We start from the raw sequence: 15288 nt of genomic DNA, 5'->3' as shown, positions 1-15288 counted from the left end.
GTAAGTAGCGGCGGTTTACGGAGCGGCAGATTAGGGGTTAATAATAATATGCAGGGGTCAGCGATAGCGGGGGCGGCAGATTAGGGGTTAATAAGTGTAAGGTTAGGGGTGTTTAGACTCGGGGTACATGTTAGAGTGTTAAGTGTTTTTCGGGTCGTTACTGACAAAACTCCAAATCTAGGCCACTGAATGCTAAAATAAAAAGGGCGGAACTCTCCAGCACTGTGAGATTTCTCTCATTTCTGTATCTGAAAGAGAGAGACAAGCTTGGAAAAAGTGAGGTAAAACTTTTTGATTAATTTGTGCAACATCCAAATATTTCATTACAACAGAACTGAACAGTCAGACAATCACATTTTCTATCTGACCTTTCATAGTTTAAGTGTGATTTTAGCACTATTTATTTTTTTCTAAAAAATGTGAACTAAGTATGAGAAAGATTAGCAAACAATTTCCATGTGAAATAGGCTTTAAATGGGTTTACAAGAGAGTAAGGATACAAAAATAATTAGCAATCGTATTAACTGTTTAATGCAGGAATGGAATATCAAAGGTGAGTAGAGCTCTCAGCGCAGTTTGACACCTTTTTTGCAATGCAAAGTAAAATTTAAAATGGCGTATTGTACTGTGTAAAGTTATTCAAAGAGTTTTTCCTATCAATTTGAATAGAGCCAGTGTTGTCCTTAAAGGGATAGTACAGTCATAATTAGACATTCATTTAGAAAGAGAATACAATTTTAAACAACTTTCCAATTGACTTCTATTATTTAATTTGCTTCCTTCTCTTGTTATACTTTGCTGAAAGGTTTATCTAGGAAAGCTCAGGAGCAGCAAAGAACCTAGGTTCTAGCTGCTGATTAGTGGCTGCATATGTATACTGATTGCCATTGGCTCACCCATGTGCTAAGTTAGCAGTGCATTGCTGCTCCTCCAACAAATGATACCAAGAGAATTAAGCACATTTGAAAATAGAAGTAAACTGTAAAGTTGTTTAAAATTGTATGTTCTACCTAAATCATGAAAGAAAAATGTTGTGTTTCATGTCTCTTTAACAATAGGTAAGAATATGTTAAGTAGTTTTTTGTATAATTTTTAAACTGTAGACATGTACAGTATTAATGTAAAACTTCCTTTTTTAATTTTGTGTCTGTAGAAAAGCCTGCCTAATATAAAGTAAATGTATTATTGTTTGGTTGAGTTTTTAGAGACTTGCTATGTCATTATAAGTGATGTCTTAGATCACAAGACAGAGGCATCATTATTAAGATAGAAGACAGTTTTATTTATTTATTTTTTGCTGACAGATTGCTGCTCTGTATATATTTCAAGATCAGAAAAAAACACAGCAGCCTTCTTCTCAAAAGTACTATTTATTAAGATTGTCAACCCTACAGGATTCTTTGGAGCAATGATTCACAATATTTTTTACCAAGCAGTCTTATCTCAATATATTGAAAGGATTCAATAAGATATGAGCAGCTTCAAAGATAAAGAAGTATGTATCTTCGAGTAAAATGAAAGTCGCAGTGACAGTAGAGAGCATTGTACTTTAGTTTCCCTTGAAATATTTTACAATTTTTATAATCATATTCTTTAAAACAAATAAATGTTGTCTCCCTAGAAAACAATCTAAAATAAAGCTGAAGCTGTTACATGCATATCAATGTCCTTGTATCTTTTTGTGTTATTAAAACATGTGCCTACAAACAAGGTTCACCAATAAGAATACAATTGTAGTCTGATGAGCAGCCTTTGCAATGATTCTGAATACTTGTATACTAATTATTCTCTATATTGAGTTATCTCTATTGGCCTAGATTACAAGTGGAGCACAACAATGTTAGTGCTATGTGCGTTATCATTGCACAAATACAATCTATACATACATTTTTGCACTCATATTACAAGTTATTTTATTTTTTTAACTAATTATAGTCTAGTTAACAACTGCAAGTCGGATAGAACGGGTGCGTTCATTTCCTCACATGATAGGCCTTTATGGGAGTGAGCAAGTTCAATTCATGTCCAATAACACTCAAGTACTAAGCTGATGAAGTTTTTCATTTAGTTCTGTGCTATACTATTTCAGTGAAACTTAAAGGGATAGTCTAGCCAAAATTAAACTTTAATGATTCAGATAGAGAATGCAATTTTGAGCAACTTTCTAATTTACTCCAAAATATAACAAACATGCGGCTAGATTACGAGTTTTTGTCGGTAAGGCTTGCGGTGCTAACGCTCAGTTTATGCTCAGCGCTCACCTACAGACAACGCTGGTATTACGGGATTTTACAAACTCGGTGTTAGCCGCAGAAAAGTGAGCGGAGAGCAAAATTTAGCTCCACATCTCTCCTCAATACCAGCGTTGCTTACGGTAGCGGTGAGCTGGCTAAACGTGCTTGTGCACGATTTCCCCATAGGAAACAATGGGGCTGAGCCGGCTGAAAAAAAACCTGACACCTGCAAAAAAGCAGCGTTCAGCTCCTAACGCAGCCCCATTGTTTCCTATGGGAAAATACTTTTTAAGTCTACACCTAACACCCTAACATGAACCCCGAGTCTAAACACCCCTAATCTTACACTTATTAACCCCTAATCTGCCGCCCCCGACATCGTCGCCACCTGCATTATATTATTAACCCCTAATCTGCCGCTCCTGACATCGCCGCCACCTACATTATGACTACTATACAAAATGATATTGCGCTTAACTTGCTGTACCTATATTCTGTTGTTTGCCCTATTATACGTATATTTTCAGTCTATATAGACTAATTTTTAAATAATACATAAACAAAAGTACCTCTAAATATTTCAAACAATTATTACTTCCAACAATAGAATAAATAAAATAAAATAAAATAAATACTTCAGATTATAGAACTATTACAAATTTACAGTAATAGAAGTGTATTAATGTAGAGCCATTTGTTTTCAGCTCCACAATTGAATAAAGGACTGCAATGGTTAAAATACTAATACAATGATCCGTTAGAATTAAAACACTGAAGCGTTTTGTTTACCCTTTGGGTTATAAACAATAATAGTTAAAATGCCACTAAAATGATCCGTTGGGGTTAAAACGTTCTGATTACCCTTTCGGTTATAAACAGTATCTTAAAAAAGTATCCAAAGATATGTTGACCGCTTGGATGGTATACTTGATAGTATAAAATAAAACCACTTTTCCCCGTGTGTAGGGCTGGCTTCTCCCGGTGCTGCTTCTATTCAGTCAAAAGGATCCTTGTTTGACTTGTTGCATAAACACATGTAAGAAAAAGAAAAAGAAGCACACCCAGGGTACGATTCAAGTGAAGGTTTATTAACGTAAAACACACGCAACTAACAATGTTGCACTTACTAGATTAAAAATGATAATAGGCGTTTTCATATATTGTGATAATCCTTGTGTGCGCTGGTACAGATGGTGACGTGAGGTTCCCAAACACCGGCTCAGGTAGCTGCAAGGCGTCCGGACTGCCTTCTGCTGATACCACAATAGCCGTCCACAAAGATGTACAGGAATAATGTCCTTTTCCTCAACGCTTTTCCCCCGAACCACGGTCGGGCTTTATCAAGAGGTATAAGTGAACTGTTCATTTTTGGCGCCTTTGGGCTTTTAAACCGTACATACAAAACAAACACGCCCCTAGGGCTTACCGGGGGTGTGATACATCCTTGTTATATGATTGGTCATTCGTTCATATGAGCACATTTAGTACGGACAAAAAAGAATACATATTATTTACAAATGTTACATAGTTCCAAATCCTAAACAATGTAAGATCATATAATCCTATAATATCATAATTACGTATACAAGTGGCACAATGTTATACATCGTATCAGTGTTGCTACCTACTCTGTACCATTTAGTAATTAGTACATTTAATTCACTAGTGGCGGAAAGTTTATTATTGTAATACCTTGGGAACATTTATTTGAAACTAGTTGCTGCAATCTCTATTGTTTTTATATCTATAACTTTATGAATAATCCTGAATTTAAAACTCATTGGATGTGCACTTGCTAATAGCAGCTTCTTTGCCATATACGCTCTTACTAAAGCCTGTGTTGAATACATAAATAGAGAGTATAAGTATTTGTCCTGTCTGACACAGATCCAGGAGCCTTTGATAGTTGCTCCTTAAGGCGGACATATTTGCTAATAATCATATGTATTTTTCCATATAAACAGACTAACCAAAAATTGCAATGGTAATTATCTGACCTATATAGATAAATTAATTTATCAGATTCTTTGCTCACATATATGATATATCAGTGAATAATAATTTTTACATAATCTCATTGTAAATCCTTGTAAACTCAAACTAAAATCAAACGATACATATCTTTAAAATGTTTTTTTTTTTATAAAAGTTTCTTTTAAAATTATTAAATGTCGGTTCTTCCGTACTCAAACTGATAAATTATATAGTAGCATATAAATATTTTAATTAATAGAACAGATGTTCTCCTTTAAATAAGTAAGTTTTAAGATTTAAATGTAACTTAAAATAGAGTTCAAACCGAAGGTTTGAAAGATACAACCTATTAAAAACTTTTAAGAGATTACATTTTAAAAAGTGCTGTTAAAATTATGGATAAGATTAAGGGTTGAAGTTACGAGAGAAACTTGTATTACTGGTGATGAACATCATGTTGGTACTGATGGAAAAATATGGAAGAATATGATATAATATGATAAAGGACCAATTATTCCACACTATTTGAAAAAAATATATTAATTAAATTAGTTAGATTTTAATAAACCAATTAGAATCTCTCTTAGTGAAGCCAGATATATCTCTCTAGGAAATTCTTGATTCTACACGATCCCTAACTGTCTACATATACGCAGCTATGTCAATGTCAATGTTTAACCCTAATGGTTGTAGGGTCTTTAATTTGTAAATCCATTTTGTTTCTAGTCGTCTTAATTCTAGTAGTCTATTTGACATAGTCGGTGGGACCCAATCTATAACCTGTACTTTTAGTGACTTAGGGTTACTTCCATGTGGTCTAAAAAATGTTTTGATACACTATGTTTTAAAAGTTTCTGTGATGTAATGTTAAAAGTTTCAGTCAATTCTGAGTTGGAAAAGGTTGGTGATTTATCTACATGTGCACACATATTGCATCTGGCTTTACCACATTTAAAAGTACCTTTCCAGGTAGTTAACCATTTATCTGTAATTGAATTATTGACACCTCTCTGTTCTTTTTTGTTTTTAAGTTTACTGGGTGCAAGTATACTTTTCAAGCTTTTGCCCTTCTTATATGTAAAAACTGTTTTTTCATTCATACTGGACTTCAAAAGTGGGTCTGTCATTAGAAGAGGCCAATGTTTATGTATGATCTTCTCTAGTTTCTTGGACCCCTCATTGTAAGTGGTAATGAACCTGATGGGTTTGATATTAGTTGAAAGTGATGTCATTAGTTTGTTATGCACCTTTGTTCCAATTGGTTGGTTTATTTGTTCATCTGTTTTGTTAAAAAAGGAGTTTCTATCTTTTGCTACGGCTTATGAACCCCTAATCTGCTGCCCCCAACATTGCCGACACCTACATTAAATTTATAAACCCCTACTCTGCCGCCCCCAATGTCGCCGCAACCTACCTACAATTATTAAACCCTAATCTGCCTCCCCCAACGTTGCCGCCACTATAATAAAGTTATTAACCCCTAGACCTAAGTCTAACCCTAACCCTAACACCCCCCCTAATTTAAATATAATTTAAAATAATCTAAATAAAATTACTACAATTAAATAAATTATTCCTATTTAAAACTAAATACTTACCTATAAAATAAACCCTAAGCTAGCTACAATATAACTAATAGTTACAATATATCTATCTTAGGATTTATTTTAATTTTACAGGCAACTTTGCATTTATTTTAACTAGGTAAAATAGCTATTAAATAGTTATTAACTATTTAATAGCTACCTAGCTAAAATAAATACAAAAGTACCTGTAAAATAAAACCTAACCTAAGTTACAATTACATCTAACACTACACTATAATTAAATTAAATCCCTAAACTAAATTCAATTAAATACAATTAAATAAAATAAACTAAAGGACAAAAAACAAATACTAAATTACAGAAAATAATAAAATAATTAAAAAAATTTAAACTAATTACACCTCTCTCTAATCCCCCTAATAAAATAAAAAAGCCCCCCAAAATAATAAAAATCCCTACCCTATACTAAATTACAAATAGCCCTTAAAAGGGCTTTTTGCTGGGCATTGCCCCAAAATAATCAGCTCTTTTACCTGTAGAAAAAAAATACAACATTAAAACCCACCACCCACACACCCAACCCTACTCTAAAACCCACCCAATCCCCCCTTAATAAAACCTAACACTAACCCCTTGAAGATCACCCTACCTTGAGACGTCTTCACCCAACTGGGCACAAGTGGTCCTCCAGATGGCCAGACGTCTTCATTCTATCCGGGCAGAAGAGGACCTCCAGATGGGCAGAAGTCTTCATCCAGACGGCATCTTCTATCTTCATCCATCCGGAGCGGAGCGGGTCCATATTCAAGCCAACTGACGCAGAGCATCCTCTACTTCCGACAACTCCCGATGAATGAAGGTTCCTTTAAATGACGTCATCCAAGATGGCGTCCCTTCAATTCTGATTGGCTGATAGGATTCTATCAGCCAATCGGAATTAAGGTAGGAAAAATGCTATTAGCTGATGCAATCAGCCAATAGAATTGAGCTTGCATTCTATTGGCTGATTGGAACAGCCAATAGAATGCAAGTTCAATCCTATTGGCTGATTGGATCAGCCAATAGGATTGAACTTCAATTCTATTGGCTGATTGCATTTTATTAGGGGGATTAGATTAGGTGTAATTAGTTAAACTTATAATTATTTTATTATTTTCTGTAATTTAGAGGGGTTTTTTCCTCCGTATTTTAGTTTATTTAATTGTAGTTAATTGTAGTTAATGTAGGTAATTAATTTAATTATAGTGTAGTGTTAGGTGTAATTGTAACTTAGGTTAGGGTTTATTTTACAGGTAAATTTGTCTTTATTTTAATTAGGCAGTTATTAAATAGTTAATAACTATTTAATGGAGAGGGAGAAAGGTTGAACGCAGCTTGCACGTCGCACAGTGTAACCGGATATGGGATCCTCCAACCATACCGCTAACTAGTAGCGGAAGGAAAAAAGGAGTCCCATGAATAAATTCTCAACATGCACGGAGAGCCGTAGCCAAATGCAGGGGATCAGGCTGCCAAACTTGAAGAAGGAGAAAAGGGCGGCAGGCTCTCACTCCAAAACTTGTTATAAAACTTCAAAATGTATTTGTCCAGTTTAAAAATACAATACAGGCATGGCAGGTAAAAACAAGCAGGGAAATCTTACGTGTTTCGCGCCCCCTACAGGCGCTTACTCATAGACAAGGAGCTATGTGAGAAACCTCGTCTATTTATGCAGTGTGAGCCATAGTCTTAACTATTTCATTGCCACACTTGCACAAAAAAGAGAAGTTTAAAAACAGACTGCTTGTTATTAGATACTAGAGATAATAACTCAAATGGCTAGCTACTAATTAATTGGATGAGACATTAAGATAGCAATTAATAGTTTACAGACAATAAGTATATTAATACGAAAAAGTAATAAACTATTTAATAACTATTGTACCTAGTTAAAATAAATACAAAGTTGCCTGTAAAATAAAAATAAACCCTGAGATAGCTACAATGTAACTATTAGTTATATTGTAGCTATCTTAGGGTTTATTTTATAGATAAGTAATTAGTTTTAAATAGGAATAATTTAGTTAATTGTAGTAATTTTATTTAGACTTATTTAAATTATATTTAAGTTAGGGGGGTGTTAGGGTTAGACTTAGATTTAGGGGTTAATACATTTAATATAGTGTCGGCGACGTTGGGGCAGCAGATTAGGGGTTAATAAATGTTACAAAATGTATTTACGTGTTTGCGATGTGGGTGGGGGGCTTGGTTTATGGGTTAATAGGTAGTTTATGGGTGTTAGTGTACTTTTTAGCACTTTAGTTAAGAGTTTTATGTTATGGCGTTAGCCCATAAAACTCTTAACTACTGACTTTTAAATGCGTAACAGTCTTGACAGGAGAGGGTGTACCGCTCACTTTTTCCAAGACTCGCAATACTGGCGTTAGGAAAATCCCATTGAAAAGATAGGATATGCAATTGATGTAAGTGTATTTGCGGTATGCTCGAGTCGCGGAAAAAAAGTGAGCGGTACACCTGTACCTGCCAGACTCGTAATACCAGCGGGCGTTAAGCAGTGTTAGGACCTCTCAATGCTGCTTTTTAACCCTAACGCAAGACTCGTAATCTAGGCGATGGCATTAAACTCAATCGGCTAGATTACGAGTTTTGCGTTATAGCTCATAATGCTGCTTTTTCACTACCATTGCTATTATGAGTCTTGCAGGTATAGCTGTACCGCACACTTTTTTGGCTGTAACGCAACCTAACTACCGCACCTTTCAAAAAGTCCTTTTTCAATGGGACTTCCATAGCGCCAGTATTACGAGTTTGCCTGTCCGACCAAAAAGTGAGCGGTGCAGCCTATAACTACAAGATCCGTCTCGTAAACTGAAAGTCAGTAGTTATGGGTTTTACGTTACAAAGCTGTAGCTTAAAACTCATAACTAAAGTGTATCAAAGTACACTAACAACTATAAACTACCTATTAGCCCCTAAAACAAGGCCCTCCCGCATCGCAAACACTAAAATAAAATTATTAACCCCTAATCTGCCGCTCCGGACATCACCACCACTATAATAAACATATTATCCCCTAAACCGCTGCACTCCCACATTGTAAACACTAGTTAAATATTATTAACCCCTAATCTGCCGCCCCCAACATCACCACCACCACTATACTAAAGTTATTAACCCCAAAACCTAGCCCTAAGTCTAACCCTAACACCCCTAACTTTAATATAATTAAAATAAATCTATATAAAAATTACTATCATTAACTAAATAATTCCTACTTAAAACTAAATACTTACCTATAAAATAAACCCTAAGCTAGCTACAAAATAAATAATAGTTACATTGTAGCTATCTTTGATTTAATTTTTATTTACAGGTAAGTTTGTATTTATTTTAACTAGGTAGAATAGTTAGTAAATCGTTATTAACTATTTAATAATTATCTAGTTAAAATAAATACAAATTTACCTGTAAAATAAAACCTAACCTGTCTCACACTAACACCTAACATTACACTACAATTAAATAAATTACATTAATTAAATACAGTTAACTAAATAAAAAAAACACTAAATTACACAAAATAAAAAAGAAATTAACAAATATTTAAACTAATTACACCTAATCTAATAGCCCTATCAAAATAAAAAAGACCCCCAAAATAAAAAAACCCTAGCCTAAACTAAACTGCCAATAGCCCTTAAAAGGGCCTTTTGCGGGGCATTGCCCCAAAGACATCAGCTCTTTTACCTGTAAAAAAAATACAAACAACCCCCCAACAGTAAAACCCACCACCCACACAACCAAACCCCCCAAATAAAATCCTATCTAAAAAACCTAAGATCCCCATTACTCTGAAAAGGGCATTTGGATAGGCATTGCCCTTAAAAGGGTATTTAGCTCTTTTCCATTGCCCAAACCCTAAGCTAAAACGGCTACTGAAAAATGAAGGTTCCTTTAAGGGACGTCATCCAAGATGGCATCCCTTGAATTCCGATTGGCTGATAGAATTCTATCAGCCAATCGAAATTAAAGGGAAAAAAATCCTATTGGCTGATGCAATCAGTCAATAGGATTGAGCTTCAATCCTATTGGCTGATCCAATCAGCCAATAGGATTGAGCTCGCATTCTATTGGCTGATTGGAACAGCCAATAGAATGCAAGCTCAATCCAATTGGCTGATTTTTTTAGGATTTTTTACCCTTTAATTCCGATTGGCTGATAGAATTCTGTCAGCCAATCGGAATTCAAGGGACGCCATCTTGGATGACGTCCCTTAAAGAAACCTTCATTCTTCAGTAGCCATCAACAGAAGAGGATGCTCCGCGCCGGATGTCTTGAAGATGGAGCCGCTCTGCGTCGGAAGGATGAAGATAGAAGGTGCCATCTGGATGAAGACTTCTGCCTGCCTGGAGGATGACTTCTTGCTACTTGGATGAAGACTTCTCCCGGCTTCGTTGAGGACTTCTGCCCGCTTGGATGAAGACTTCTCCCGGCTTGATGAGGATGGATATCCGTCTTCAAAAACTGTAAGTGAATCTTCGGGGGTTAGTGTTAGGCTTTTTAAGGGTTTATTGGGTGGGTTTTATTTTTAGATTAGGGGTTTGGGCAAAGAAAAAGAGCTAAATGCCCTTTTAAGGGCAATGCCCATCCAAATGCCATTTTCAGTGCAATGGGAAGCTTAGATTTTTTAGATAGGATTCTATTTGGGGGGTTTGGTTGTATGGGTGGTGGGTTTTACTGTTGGGGGGTTGTTTGTATTTTTTTCACAGGAAAAAGTGCTGATTTATTTGGGGCAATGCCCTACAAAAGGCCCTTTTAAGGGTTATTGGCAGTTTAGTTTAGGCTAGGGTTTTTTGTATTTTGGGGAGGGCTTTTTTATTTTGATAGGACTATTAGATTAGGTGTAATTAGTTTAAATATTTGATAATGTCTTTTTTATTTTGTGTAATTTAATGTTTATTTTTTTTAAATATACGGCTAGATTTCAAGTTTTGTGTAATGAGAGAAAAAGTTTCATAATGCTGCTTTTTCACTACCGCTGGTATTACAAGTTTTGCAGGTATATCTGTACCACACACTTTTTTGGCCGTAACACAACGTAACTACCACAGCTTTCAAAAAGTCCTTTTTCAATGGGATTTTCATAGCGCTGGTATTATGAGTTTGCCTGTCCGGCCAAAAAGTGAGCAGTACACCCTATACCGTCAAGATTCATACCATAAACTGAAAGTCAGTAGTTATGAGTTTTACGCTACAAAGCCGTAACATAAAACTCATAACTAAAGTCCTAAAAAGTACACTAACACCCATAAACTACCTATTAACCCCTAAACTGAGGCCCTCCCGCATAGCAAACACTAGTTAAATATTATTAACCCCTAATCTGCTGTCCCTAACATCGCCGCAACCTAAATTACTGTGATTAACCCCTAATCTGTTATTAATCTGTTATTAAGCCCCCAAAATCGCTGCCACTATACTAAAGTTATTAACCCCTAAACCTAACCCTAAGTCTAACCCTAACTCAAACACCCACTAACTTTAACATAATTAAAATAAATCTAAATAAAAATTACAATTAATACCTAAATAATTCCTATTTAAAACTAAATACTTACCTATAAAATAAACCCTAAACTAGCTACAATATAACTAATAGTTACATTGTAGCTATCTTAGGTTTTATTTTTATTTCACAACTAAGTTTGTATTTATTTTAACTAGGTAGAATAGTTTGTAAGTAGTTATTAACTATTTACTAACTACCTAGTTAAAATAAATACACATTTACCTGTAAAATAAAATCTAACCTGTCTTACACTAACACTTAACATTACATTACAATTAAATCAATTACATTGATTAAATACAATTGACTAAATTACAAAAAAATAAATAACCACTAAATTACACAAAATAGAAAAGAAATGATCAAATATTTAAACTAATTACACCTAATCTAATAGCCCTATCAAAATAAAAAGCCCCCCCCAAATAAAAAATCCCTAGCCTAAACTAAACTGCCAATAGCCCTTAAAAGGGCCTTTTGCGGGGCATTGCCATAAAGATTTCAGCTCTTTTACCTGTAAAAAAATACAAACAACCCCCCAACAGTAAAACCCACCACCCACACAACCAAACCCCCCAAATAAAATCCTATCTAAAAAAAACTAAGTTCCCCATTGACCTGAAAAGGGCATTTGGATGGGCATTGCCCTTAAAAGGGCAATTAGCTCTTTTTCAGCCCAAAACCCTAATCTAAAAATAAAACTTACCCAATAAACCCTTAAATAAACCTAATACTACATCCTTAACGAAGCCGGGAGAAATCTTCATCCAAGCGGCAAGACGTCCTCAACGAAGCCAGGAGAAGTCTTTATCCAAGCGGCAAGAAGTGGTCCTCCAGAGGGGCAGAAGTCTTCATCCAGACGGCATCTTCTATCTTCATCTTTCTGACGCGTAGTGGCTCCATCTTCAAGACATCCGGCAGGGAGCATCCTCTTCTTTCGACGGCTACTATAGAATGAAGGTTCCTTTAAGGGACGTCATCCAAGATCAGCCAATCGGAATTAAAGGGTAAAAAATCCTATTGGCCTGATCCAATCAGCCAATAGGATTGAGCTTGCATTCTATTGGCTGATTGGAACAGCCAATAGGATTTTTTCGACTTTCATTCCGATTGGCTGATAGAATGACATCTGTTGTATATGGCATATATAGCTAACCAGCAAACGGAATGTATATAGCTCGAAAGGGGCATAATTGTCTTGGCTCTACTGTATGTATAGATACCCGTATAGGGTAGACAGATATGTAGCAAAGTTGGCGGCGCTGTATAACTTTAAAGGATCGATGCTACCCACGTCTTCTGTAGATTAAAATCCTTTAGCTCCTCTCACCTCCAAAACAAAAGCTCACATTAGTGTTGCAAATTTCATGCAACTTTTGGTGGCGTAAGTTAGAGCATACTCACAGGATTTCAGTTAAAAATAAGCCTTTGTTTAAAATCACCAGCAGGACATCATCAGGTACAGCTTCAGAAGAATTTATTTAAGAACAAAGCTCAATGTAATTAGGGTATTTCAATAGCTTTTTTCAAGAGCAAAAATAAGAGTAGTCTCAAAACAAGCTGGGATAACCTAGCATCAAATACACTGAATATATATATATATATATATATATATATATATATATATATATATATATATATATATATATATATATATATATATATATATATATAGAGAGAGAGAGAGAGAGAGAGAGAGAGAGAGAGAGAGAGCATTTCACCCTGCCTACCTTTTCCAAAACACACCCATAAACAGGTGTCCTGAATCAGGGCTCCTTGTATCCTTTTCTGTTATCGTGTGTCCACAAGTTAATATAGTAATCATAATGAGTCGCTAAATTCTACATTTTATGGATTAACACACCCCAACAGAAATGGCTTTTAATCTAAACATTAAAACCTATTTTATATGTATAAACGATCTTACAAGATCAATGACCTAATAGATAAAATCTCTAATTTTACAATCAAAGTGCATATTGCCATTTAAATCTTTCAATATTTACCAGTGGAACATGTATTAAAAATCATATGCATCAATAGTGTGAAATTTCAACAGGTTTAAGTTAATAAAACACACAAAGAACATATCTTACAATTCATTGTGTTGATATTCGTTATTGCGACATCCAATAGGACACCTAGTAAACAATTCAGTCTATTAACTGACATAGTGAGTCTTCAAATGAGTAGTCCTAGATGTTTTAGTTCTCAAACAGGTTCGCCGTAATGTCTGATCCTGTGATTAGAATGTAAAGACTTTTTCACCAATCGGAGTGTCAGCATTAGTGTCATATGCGGATACCCTTTTTCATAGGACTGATATCGTAGCAAATACTTCATAGACAACAGTTAAAAGAAATCGAAGCAAAATGAAAGATTACACACAGCAATCTATATTTATTCGTTTTAAACAATAAAAAAAGCAAGTAAACTTACCCTTTAACTATATTAGTTTTTAGATTAGATTAGATTTGTGGAACAAGGATACAACTGGAAAGAAGTAGAAGCTGATAGATGTATCAACCAACAGATTAATAGAGAAGAAATTATTAAAAATAAAAAGGAAGAGAAAAAAAGAAGAAATTAATTTCCCTTTCTTTGTCACAACTTTTAATAGTGAGTTTAAAAAAAATAATAAAATTATCAATAAACATTGGCACATTTTAGAAAAAGATGAATTTTTTAAAGCAACCATTCCAGCTAAGCCAAAAATAGTCTACCATAAAGCAAATTCCTTTAAAATATTTTAGCCCCTTCTTTAATAAGGGGAATGAAGCTTATTCTCCTGGTAACTTGACAGGATTTTACTCTTGTTGTAAGTGTTAGGGCTGTAATTACAAAAAATATTCTATTAAGTATTTTACATCCACAGTTACAGGGAAAGAATACAAAATAAAAAATGTCATCAGTTGAAAAACCACTAATGTCGTATATGTTCTTACATGCAAATGTGGGGTACAATATTTGGGTCAAACGTCCAGATTCCTAAAAACAAGGATACTTGAACATTATAATAAGACTGAAAAAAGAAAACTGTTTATGGCGTCCCCATACAGTGTAACCATTGTCCCAAATTCAATGATAAAAGGTTAATCAAGCATGGAGAGGGGGTAGTTTGGAATCTCTACTTCTTAAAAGAGAAATGTGGTGGATCTTCAACTTAAAAACTTTTAGTGAATGGGGTTTGAACAAAGACACAATAGTGGCAGCATTTATTTGGTACATGAATTTAATTTTAAACCTAAATTTACAAGTCTGTTAATTCACAAAGATATATTCATTGACATGATATACATTTATTAGACATGTTATAGTTTGAAGAAAGGCTTTTATGGGCAATATAGTGAGGTTTCGGTGGAAGGAGCTTGAGCACGGGTGCGTAAAATCTGAACACGGAGACGCTGAACGCTGAACAAGGGCTACCTTAAGCAGCGGGCCGCAGAACCCACAGGAGGGAAAAAGTATACAGTCTAAACGCATTATCTGGTTGAGAACCAGAGAGCAACACTGAGACTCGCGGACACAGATTACCTTATACTGAGGCCGGACCTCCTCACACAGCCAAACTGTCCGCTGGCTAGGACACAGAACTCTTGCCTCAAGATAAGTACCTGTTGAATACCTTACTAACGCTTAAACATATCTGATAGACAGACTGAAGATTAGTGGTCACAGTTTTTTCTTTTTTTCATCACGTTTTTAGAAATAACAGCACATTATGTGAGACCATCTATTTAAAGTGCCAGGAATTTATTGTCTATACAGAGCTGCCATATCACTGATATGACTATATGACCTGGTTGAAGAGTGGGGGCTGTTAATAGTTATTGGACTGGGACTTAAGGCACAGTATATTTAGTGCCTCACGTCGGTAAATACTCCCTCCACATAAGTGGCATAAAAAATTGTTTGCTAGTAAGGTTTCATTTTCTGTTGCTTTCAATATATTAATTGAAGAGC

The sequence above is a fragment of the Bombina bombina genome, chromosome 4, assembly GCF_027579735.1.
Source record: "Bombina bombina isolate aBomBom1 chromosome 4, aBomBom1.pri, whole genome shotgun sequence".
NCBI classification, from domain to species: Eukaryota; Metazoa; Chordata; class Amphibia; order Anura; family Bombinatoridae; genus Bombina; species Bombina bombina.
The sequence above is the reverse complement of the archived record's forward strand: the minus strand, read 5'-3'. Positions refer to the sequence as shown.